We start from the raw sequence: 9,602 nt of genomic DNA on the forward strand, positions 1-9,602 counted from the left end.
TAGATCATCAGGGCGCAGGGAGACTGCTTAACAATGCTGATTCCCGGAGTTCCCGTTGTGGCTTAGCGGAAACGAATCCGACTAGTATCCAAGAGGATGTGGGTTGGATCCCTGGCCTTGCTCAGTGGGTTAAGGATGGGGCGCTGCTGCAAGCTGTGGTGTAGGTGGTAGACATGGCTCATATCGTGAATTGTGGCTGTGGTGTAGGCCTGCAACTGCAGCTTTGATTCCATCCCAGCGTGATGCATGTGCAGCCCTAAAAAACAAAACAAAACAAAAAAAACTGCTTCCAGGGTTCCCCACCAGTTCCATCTGAGTAGTTTCCTGGGAGTGAGGCCTGGGACTCTGCATTTGAAATAGGCTCCCTGGGAAAATCCTGAGCTTTCTAAGGTTTGGGAGCTCTCTGTCCTGTGCTTGCTTTGGGGCAAGGGAGAAAGACGCCGGAGGGTGACATGTTGAAACAGCCCTTGCTTTGATTGGATGGAGTGGTATGGAAAGACAGGGAGAGGGGAGAAATTAGGGAAGAGCGGCTGAGTGCCTGGGTGCAGGGAGGGTAGGCTGGGAGACTTGGCCTGAGAATGAATTGTGGCTTCAGAGCAACACCTCCACCCACCGACCAGTAAAGCCAACAAAGGTGTACAGGAGGTGCCACCATTCTCCTGCAAAGTAGGCTTGGCCCCACATTACAAGGCTCCATTTAATTCCTTCATCCAAGCACTAGCTAGACATTGAGCTAAGAGAGCAGAGTATAATACAATTGCTGCCCTGAAAGACTTGCCCGTCCAGAAAGAGAGGCAGGCAGCAAACATAGCAATTACAGTCAAAATCGCAACTGGAATCCGATGGAACAGTGATGGCTCAGAGCTGAATTGTGAAGGGTGAATAGGAGCCCCCAGCAAGATACAAGAGGGGGCATTCCAGGCAGCAGGAACATCTTGTTCAACCGCTTAGAGGCCTGAAATAGCAATCTCTGGAGGAATCTATGAGCGGTTTGGTGAGACTGAAACTTAGAGTGCGTCAGGAACGTGGTGAGAGCAGGCTGGATGAGCAGGCAGCGTCTTGGCTAGCCGAGGAGGTCAGTCTTGGTCCTGAGTGCATGGGGGCTTGGGCCAGTGGAGAGGGACGGGAAGGAGGCCAAACCCAGGACACCCCAACAGCACAGGTGGTAGGGCTTCCGTCCCACCCTTTCCCCGTGTCCCGTGGCCTCCTGTCTCCCCCACCCCCTGTACCCATCCTGGCTCCAGAAGCCCAAGCTGGGGACTGCCAGGGGAGGCTAGATCCCATGTGCCGTGAGGCCCGGAGTAGGTGATTTTGTCCCTCTGGTTCTCAGTTTCCTCATCTGTAAAATGGTGGTAGCAAAATAAAACAAAAAAGGAGTCCTCTGGCAGTGCCTTGGGTTAAGGATCTTGCATTGTCACTGCTGTGGTGTGGATTTGATCCCTGGCCCCAGAAACTCCACATGCCACGGTGTGTTCACCCCCACGCCCAAAAAACCAACCAAAATGGGGGCAGTGCTAATCCCTGCCTGTCCCTTCTCGGGATCAGAGTGAGGAGCAGAGGAAATGTGTGGGCAGGAGGAGCTTGCTAGTTCTGAGCAGTGTTGTGCCCAGTCCTAGGTATTTGCTCATCTGGTGCCCCAGCCCCATGTCCACGTGAGCCTTCCCTAAAGGGCCCCCCACCCCATGCCCACCAGGCTTCAAGAATCATGGCTTGAGAGCCAGCACTCCTGGCTTCCAGGTCTGGAGCTGTCAAATCTTTCAAAGTAGGGGTCTCGGGAAAGTCCCCATCGCCCTGGCCTCAGTTTCCTCACACGCAGAAGGAAATGCTCCCAGGTACTGGGGGCAGAGGGACTCCTGGCAGCCCCTCCAGCCCGCGAGAACCCAAGCTGGCTCCCCCAAACCCCAGCGGCTCCCAGGCGCAGAAAGGGCAGATGAGCACCCTCTCCCTCCTGCCATGTCCCCTCTGGCACCTCCAGCCCCTGCCAGGGACATCTTGTGCCCTGATGATGTCACCAGGCCCTGGACGCTGTGGCTGGCTGTAGCTGACAGCACTCAGACAGGGTTTATTTTTAAACTCTCAGGGCTTAGTCAGCTCCGTGCCCCTTCCCCATCTCGCCCTGCCTCAACCTGCCTGTCTTGTCTCCTGCAGCCCAGCTGAGCCCCCAGGTTCCTCCTTGAACATTCTCTCCCCACAGGCTCTGCTGCTGACCTGCATCCACCAGGCTTCTGAGGCCATGGGGAGCCAGGCCATTGGCCACATGTGTCTGATCACCAAATCCAGACCTGCCCAGGTAAACCGATGGGTCCCTGGAGGTGGACCCCAGCCTCCTCTGCCTCCTGAAGCCCAGAGAGGATAAAGGGACCTGCTAGGGCCCCACAGCCAGGGCTGGCAGTCATCAGATGGGCTCTGGCTGGGCCTTGGGGCTGTCACCAAGACTTGATTTGAATTAATTCTCAAACAACAGCTTTTTGCCTGCAGGCTTCGAGCTTTTCTTGATGCCATGAATCTCAGACAAGCAGAAATAGACTGGGTGCTGGGGCAGCTTCCAGAGGTACCATGGCCCTCATTGACACCCTGGGTAGGGTGTGTGTCCATCACAGTTGTCACACGCTTACCCTCTCAAGTGACTTTAGACTAAGGACCTGTTGGCACCCTGAGCTTAGAAATGTATGCTGATGAAACACCCCTTTTTATCAGTTTCATGTATTGGCCTCCTGGACATGTGGCTGAAAATAAGGTTCTATTGGAAAAATTCATTTGAAAATGGCAGCCTTGGAGTTCCCCTTGTGGCTCAGCACGTTAAGGACCTGACAACATCGTCTCTGTGAGGATGAAGGTTTGATCCCTGGCCTCACGCAGTGGGTTAAGGATCTGGCATTGCCCCAACCTGTGGCTCAGATCTAGTGTTGCCCTGGCTGTGGCCCAGGCTGCTCCTGCAGCTCTGATTCGACCCCTAGCCTGGGAACTTCCATGTGCCCCAGGTAGGGCTATAAAAGGAAAAAATAAAGAAAATAGCAGGCTTGACTCTTCCTGGGAGGCTGGGCAAGAGCTGACCGCCTCTTCTGGGCTTGTCCAAGGCAGAGACAGCACAGGAGGAGGTGGGAGGCAGACCCGGGCTCCACTGACAGACTCCAAGTCCAAGGCGTCCCCAGAACTGTTCATCCAGGATACTCTGCTCTGGCTGCTCTCCCACCAGACCCTCTCCCTCCTCAGAGGGAGCCTAGATGCGCAGGCCCTGGGAGGCAGCCAGCCCTCCCTTCCTTTCAGGCTCCTTGGAAACCCCTAGATCGTGTTCTCCAGTAGCCACGGGAGGGCAGGCGGGGCCAAGGCAGTCTGTGCCCTACAGCACCGCCTGGCACGGGAGGCCATGTGAGGCTTTGCTGAGAGGACAAATCTGGAGGCTGGACCGGAGGTCGCCGCTCAGGGATGTGTCTGCAGTGCCACCTGGTGGTGACATAGCACTCCTGCCACACTGGCCCTGGTCTCATCATCCCAATCCTGTGGATGCTGCCGACATTTAGTGAGCAGCTACCGTGTGCCAAGCACCGGGGCGGCCAGGCACTGAGAATGGAGCTGGGCTGAGAAGATCTGGGGGCAGCACTGCAGGCAGAGGGAACAGCAAGTGCAAAGGCTCTGAGATGGGAAGGGATTGGGTGTGACCGGGACGAGCAAAACGGTCAAAGAGTCAGGGAGGGAACAGGAGGGGAAGTGGACGGGTTAGGTGGCCACATCTCCAAGGGCTTTTTAGGCTGTAGGGAGAAGCTTGGGTTTGTTTCTGAGTGTGTTGGCAGGACATATGGTATCTCAGACACCACGGCTGGCCTTGGGGGGGTGGGAAGAAGTGGCTGGATTCTAGAACCGACAGGAATTGTGGACAGATTGGATGGGGCTGTGAGATAAACCAGGGGATCAAGGGTGACCCCAAGGCTTTGTTCTGAGCACTTTTGCTTTGAAGGGAACACTGAGGAGGAACAGGTTTGGGGAGACCAGGAGCCTTTGGGCAGGTCCGGGCAGAGCTGGCTGGGGAGCAGGGGCAGGTGAAGAATCTGGAGCCCAGGGAAGAAGGTGGGACTGGAGACACATGTGAAAGCTGCTGAGGTACAGATGGCACCTGGGGCCTTGAGCTGAATGAATGACCTGGGAGCAGGGCACCGGGACCGAGCCCTGGGGCCTCTGGTATTTTGAGTCTGGGGAGAGGGGAGGAGCTGCAGGGGAGACCCGAGCTGGAGCCCGGAGAGAGAGGGTTTCAAGAAAGCAGGCATGATGGGAGTTATGGATCCAGCGTTGCCTCTGAAGCAGTGCGGGTTCAATCTCCCACCTGGCACGGTGCGTTAAGGATCTGGCATTGCCACAGCTGTGGCGTAGGTCACAGCTGCAGTTCGGATTCAATCCGTGGCCCAGGAACTTCTATATGCTGCAGGTGTGGCTGGGGAAAAAAAAAAAAAAAGGCAGGAGTGAGCCACTGGGCCAAACATTGCTCAGAAGTGGAGAAAAATGAGCTTGAGATGGAGCCCGAATGATGGGTTAACTCCGCGATGGTGGGCAGGGAAGGCTGAAGGGAGATGCGGAGGCAGGCCTCCCTCCTGAGGCACCTCACCATAAAGGGAGCAGAAGCATGGTGTCGCCTGAGGGCCGTGGGGGCTCAGGTTATTTCATTTTTAGGACGGAAGAGTTTAGGGCATGCGTTGGGCTGACAGGATGATCTCGTGGGGAAGGAGGGACTGATGACACGGGAGAGAGAGAATCCCAGGGGCAGAGTCCCGGCCCAGTGGAGAGAGGATGGGTGCCCGCGGGAAGGGATGCATCGTCTCTAGTCATGGGAGGGAGGGAAGGCTGAGAGGCAGGACCCCGGAGCTGGGCTGCCTGGTCCACATCCTGGTTCTCCCACAGAGAAGCTGTGGGGTTAGAAAAGTCATTCCTGGAGTTCCCGTCATGGCACAGCAGAAACGAATCCGACTAGGAACCATGAGGTTGTGGGTTCAATCCCTGGCCTCGCTCAGTGGGTTAAGGATCTGGCGTTGCCATGAGCTGTGGTTTAGGTCACAGATGTGGCTTGGATGCTGCGTTGCTGTGGCTGTGGCGTAGGCTGGCAGCTGTAGCTCAGATTCGACCCCTGGCCTGGGAACCTCCATATGCCAGGGGTACAGCCTTAAAAAGCAACAAAAGCATAAAAAGAAAAGAAAAGACAACTCATTCCTCCTTTCAGAGCCTCAGCTTCCTCACCTGTAAGATACAGGGGGTAAGGAAAGTAATGGCCAGCGCCCACGGCTGCTGGGCCATTCTAAGCATTTTACAAGTTTCAACTCATTGTGTCTTCACCTCAAGTGTGAGGGAGGGGGTGGAACTGGCTGGGGGGCCTGCAGAAGAAGGTGTGGGACCTTGCCGGAGTGTTGATGGAACCTTCCTGGCAGAGGGGACAGCTGACTGAGGTCTGGAGGGATGACTAGGAGTTTGGGAGGCAGAGAAAGAGGGAAGGGAAGGCGGGGCTTGACTGGACAGTAGCGGAGCCTGGGGGTGGTCCTGAGTCTGAACGTCAGTGCCGAGACCCCAGGGGGAAGCCAAGGCCCAGAGCAAGGAGGAGCCTAGCAAGTCCTGGGGGGCTGGACACTGGCTCCTGGCTCAGGACTCTGGCCCCAGCTTTGGGCACTTGCTCTGGCCACAGCCCTGAGGCTTCAGCAAGGCTCTAGAATAGGATTTCTGGGTAATTGAAGCACCATCTAGCATTTTCTTAGAGTCCTGGGGTCAGGGACGTTGCCCAGCCTTGCCACAGACCTAGATCAAAGCAGTTCTGTACTCAGACCCCCAGAAAACAGCCATGCACTTCAGCCCTGAGTGACCTGGCCCTGCTGACTTGGAGACACCTGCAGCCCAGGAGCCGAAGGAGGCTGAGTATGTAGCCCCTGCTCCTGCCGACGACGGAGAAGCAGCTCACAAAAAGGGCTCTCGCTCTCCTGGGTCCAGGCATCGGCCTGCACGGTTGGGAATGTTTGCTGAACTGAGAACATGTTGAGGGCTGGTGAGGGCTGGTGAGGGGCTGGGGGCACCCATCTTCAACCCAGTCTCTGATTTCCTCTGCTGCTCAGCCCTGTCTCTGGCTGGCAGCTTTCCCGGCTTAGGTGCTGGCGTCGGGAGTGCCAGCCGGGCTGGCGTGGCACAGTGCAGAGGCATGTGAGGGCTGTCTGGCAGTTTGGTACAGTCAGGGGAGGGGGCATGTGTCCAGCTGTGGAGGTTTGTCCTCCAGGCAGGTGGGTGGCAGAAGTGCAGCATGTCAGGCACTTGTATGTTATCTGTGTGGCACAGCCTGATGGTACAGAGAGAGAAACAGCTTAGGGAGGTAGAGCCACTTGCCGGGGGCCACAGAGCTGCTCTCTGGCTGCCTCCCATACCCTCTGGTGGGCCCCCTCCCCATGGCTGTCAGTTGCCAGGCCCTGAGGGGCTCACCTCCAAGTAGGTACCTCAGTGGCAGCTGCCAGGTGTCTGTGAGGCTGGTGTCCCATTCTATGGATAAAATTCAGAGGCCCAGACAGGGAAGTGACTTGCCCAAGATCACATCCCAAATTGGTGATGGAGGCAGATTTGAACCCAGGACTAACTCCAAACCTGTGTTTTTTGCTTTTGGCTGTACCCATGGCAGGCGGAAGTTCCAAGCCAGGGATAAGACCCATGCCACAGCTGTAACTATAGCCACAGCAGTGACAACACCAGATCTTTAAGCTGCTGAGCCACCAGGGAGCTCCCTCTTAGTCTATATTCTTATCTGCCACATGCTGGGCAGAGATCTCCCAGCTTTGACATATTCCAAGCCCACAGTTCCTGTGGCAGCACAAATCTGTGCTGTGCTTAAGAGTGTTTGTATGCAAAGTAGAAAACACAGTGGGTTACAACAGGTCGTCTCCAGAAACGGATCTCAGGTTCACAAATTTCAGGGAAGGTCTTCATAGACCCAGTTGGGGCACGTGTTCCCTCATTGACCAATCAACTGTGCCTAGAACGGATTGGGTCACATGTTCACTCCTTGACCAATTACCTGTGCCCAGGGCTGACCCTGTAGCAGCCCCTGGACACCACAAGGTAGCTCAGGGGGTGGGGCAGCTTTGGCCCTGGAAACTAGATTCTGTTTGAGTTACATTTGCCTCCCTGGGCTTCTTTTTTTTTTTTTTTTGTATTTTTAGGGCTGCGCCTGCAGCATATGGAGGTTCCCAGGCTAGGGGTCTAATTGGAGCTGTAGTCGCCGGCCTACACCAGAGCCACAGCAACAAGGGATCCGAGCTACCTCTGCCACCTACACCACAGCTCACAGCAACGCCGGATCCTTAACCCACTGAGTGAGGCCAGGGATTGAACCCAAGTCCTCATGGATGCTAGTCAGGTTCGTTTCCACCGAGCCATGACGGGAACTTCTCCCAGGCTTTCTTGACCTCTTATTCCCAACCTCAGGGACAGGAGACTAGGGTGACAGGGTTCTAAGCACCTAAGGTCCTCTTGTAACTGCTTTCCTTGTGCCTTACCCCTTAGACCAGCTAGTCAGGCTGCATCTGCCTGCGAACTGAGGTGTATGGATGGGGGTCAGAAGCTGCCCGAAGGACTCGGTTCTGTGCCCAACTCGTATGGGAGCCGTGGGGGTAAGTCACCTCCATTCACCCTTCTGGTCTTGGCTTAAACGTCACCCACACAGAGGTCGTCCCTGTCCTCTCCCAGATCCCCTATCTTCTCAGCCACACCACTTATCACAACCCATCATTCTATTATTTTTTGTCCCTGTAATGTTTGTCTTTCCAAGCAGACTGTGAAGGCTGGCAGCAAGGTTGACACCAAATAGACATTTAGTAAATATTTGCTGAATGAGGTTTCTCTAAACTTTGATTTCCCCGTCTGTACAAAGAAGTGACAACACCCCCCACTGTGAAATAAGATAAGTGCCTCAGGGCACCCAGCCCGGGCCTAGGACGCAGCAGGTGTTCAGGATCCTGGGAGCTGGGACGAGGGGAGGCTGGGCTGGAAGGCTCTGGAAGCTCTCAGGAGCAGCAAGCTCCAAGAGCACAAGTGGTGAAAAGCTGGAACCCGAGGATAAGGAGAGTCTGGGAATTTGAATTGGAAACCCACTCTGGGTTTGAATTTTAGCCTTGCTGTTTAGTTTGGGGGCATATCACTTTGCTTTTCTGAGCTTCAATGTTTATTTGTAAAATAGCCACTTAAAGCCCACCGTGGGGAGTTCCCATGAACTGGTGAAGTAGTGAACCCGACTAGTATCCCTGAGATCAGAGGTTCAATCCCTGGCCTTGCTCAGTAGGTTAAGAATCTGGTGGTGCCATGGGCTGTGGAGTAGGCCGTAGAAATGGCTCAGATCCCGCTTTGCTGTGGCTGTGGCCAGCAGCTGCAGCTCCGATTCGAACCCTAGCCTGGGAAATTTCATATGCTGTGGGTGCGGCCCTAAAAGGAAAAAAAAAAGTCCACCTTGAGGTTCCTGCTGTGGCACGGTGGGTTGGGAATCTGACTGCAGCGGCTTGGGTTGCTGTGGAGGCGTGGGTTTGATCTCTGGCCCAGCGCAGTGGGTTAAAGGATGTAGCATGGCTGCAGCTGCAGCTCGGATTCAATCCCTGGCCTGGGAACTTCCATATGCCAAGGGTGTGGCCATAAAAAAAAAAGTCCACCTTGCCAGTCCATCTCCAAACTCCAAATGCATGTTTTTCTCTAGAAACAAAACAGTTCCTGGTTCCCTCCAACCTCAGGAACCCTGAATGTTAACAACATGAAGCATGGGAAGCAGGGGAGAACGGCCTCGCTGTGTAAAGTCAGCTCCAGGGCTCACTGAGGAGGCGGCAGCGCCAGCTCTGCACACGGAGGGAGCAGAAGCAGCGTGACGAGGGCCTGGAACTGCAGGGAGGGGGGTGAATTTGCAGTGGGCACTGCCAAGGATGGGGCCACCAATTCTGTGCCCACCCCACGAATCTGGGCCCGTCCTGAGCAGGGGACCTGGGGACATCAATGCTGAGCAAATCAGCATGACAGTTCTGGTGCTCAGCAAATGGCCGCACCCTTGGGTATAAAATTGTCTTTTAATTGTGACTGTCTCATGGCAGTAGACAGAAAATGTGGCAGAAGCAGAAAAGGAAAACCTCTAGAATCCCACCACCAGCCCCCAACTCTTCCAGACTTTTTTTTTTTTGGCTGCCCCCATGGCGTGCAGAAGCTTCTAGGCCAGGGATCAAACCCATGCCACAGCAGTGACAACATGGGATCCTTTTTTTTTTTTTTTTTTTTTGCTTTTTAGGGCTGCACCTGTGATGTACGGAAGTTCCCAGGCTAGGGGTCCACCACAGCCACAGCAACGCCAGATCCAAGCCACGTCTGTGACCTACACCACAGCTCACAGCAATGCTGGGTCCTTAACCCCCTGAGCGAGGCCAGGGATCAAACTCGCATCCTCGTGGAGACTAGTCAGATTCGTTTCTACTGAGCCATGACGGGAACTCCAACACCGGATCCTTAACCCACTGAGCCACAAGGGAACTCCAAGTCTTTTTACTTTTTTCACACTTTGCCATTGAGTGTTCTCTGTTTGGGGCCACTTTTCAAGAGCAGTTCCCTGTCCTTCTACCAGT

General features: G+C 55.1%; 1 long non-coding RNA gene across 5 annotated transcripts in view; it reads left to right on the forward strand.

Annotated features, from left to right (window-relative positions):
* The first annotated feature begins 325 nt into the window (after nt 1-325).
* LOC125130613 (uncharacterized) overlaps nt 326-9,602 on the forward strand; it is a 32,630-nt gene continuing 23,353 nt past the window's right edge. Inside the window, exons 1-4 of one of the 5 annotated variants that reach the window (XR_007135752.1) lie at nt 337-1,075; nt 2,195-2,290; nt 7,516-7,622; nt 8,696-9,145. This is a non-coding gene — a long non-coding RNA (uncharacterized LOC125130613). Of the gene's footprint in view, nt 1,076-2,194; nt 2,291-7,515; nt 7,623-8,695; nt 9,146-9,602 lie in introns of those variants that run through there. The other 4 variants (XR_007135748.1, XR_007135751.1, XR_007135750.1 and 1 more) reach the window with 4 other exon arrangements.

This window comes from Phacochoerus africanus, chromosome 7 (assembly GCF_016906955.1).
Source record: "Phacochoerus africanus isolate WHEZ1 chromosome 7, ROS_Pafr_v1, whole genome shotgun sequence".
Taxonomy (NCBI): Eukaryota; Metazoa; Chordata; class Mammalia; order Artiodactyla; family Suidae; genus Phacochoerus; species Phacochoerus africanus.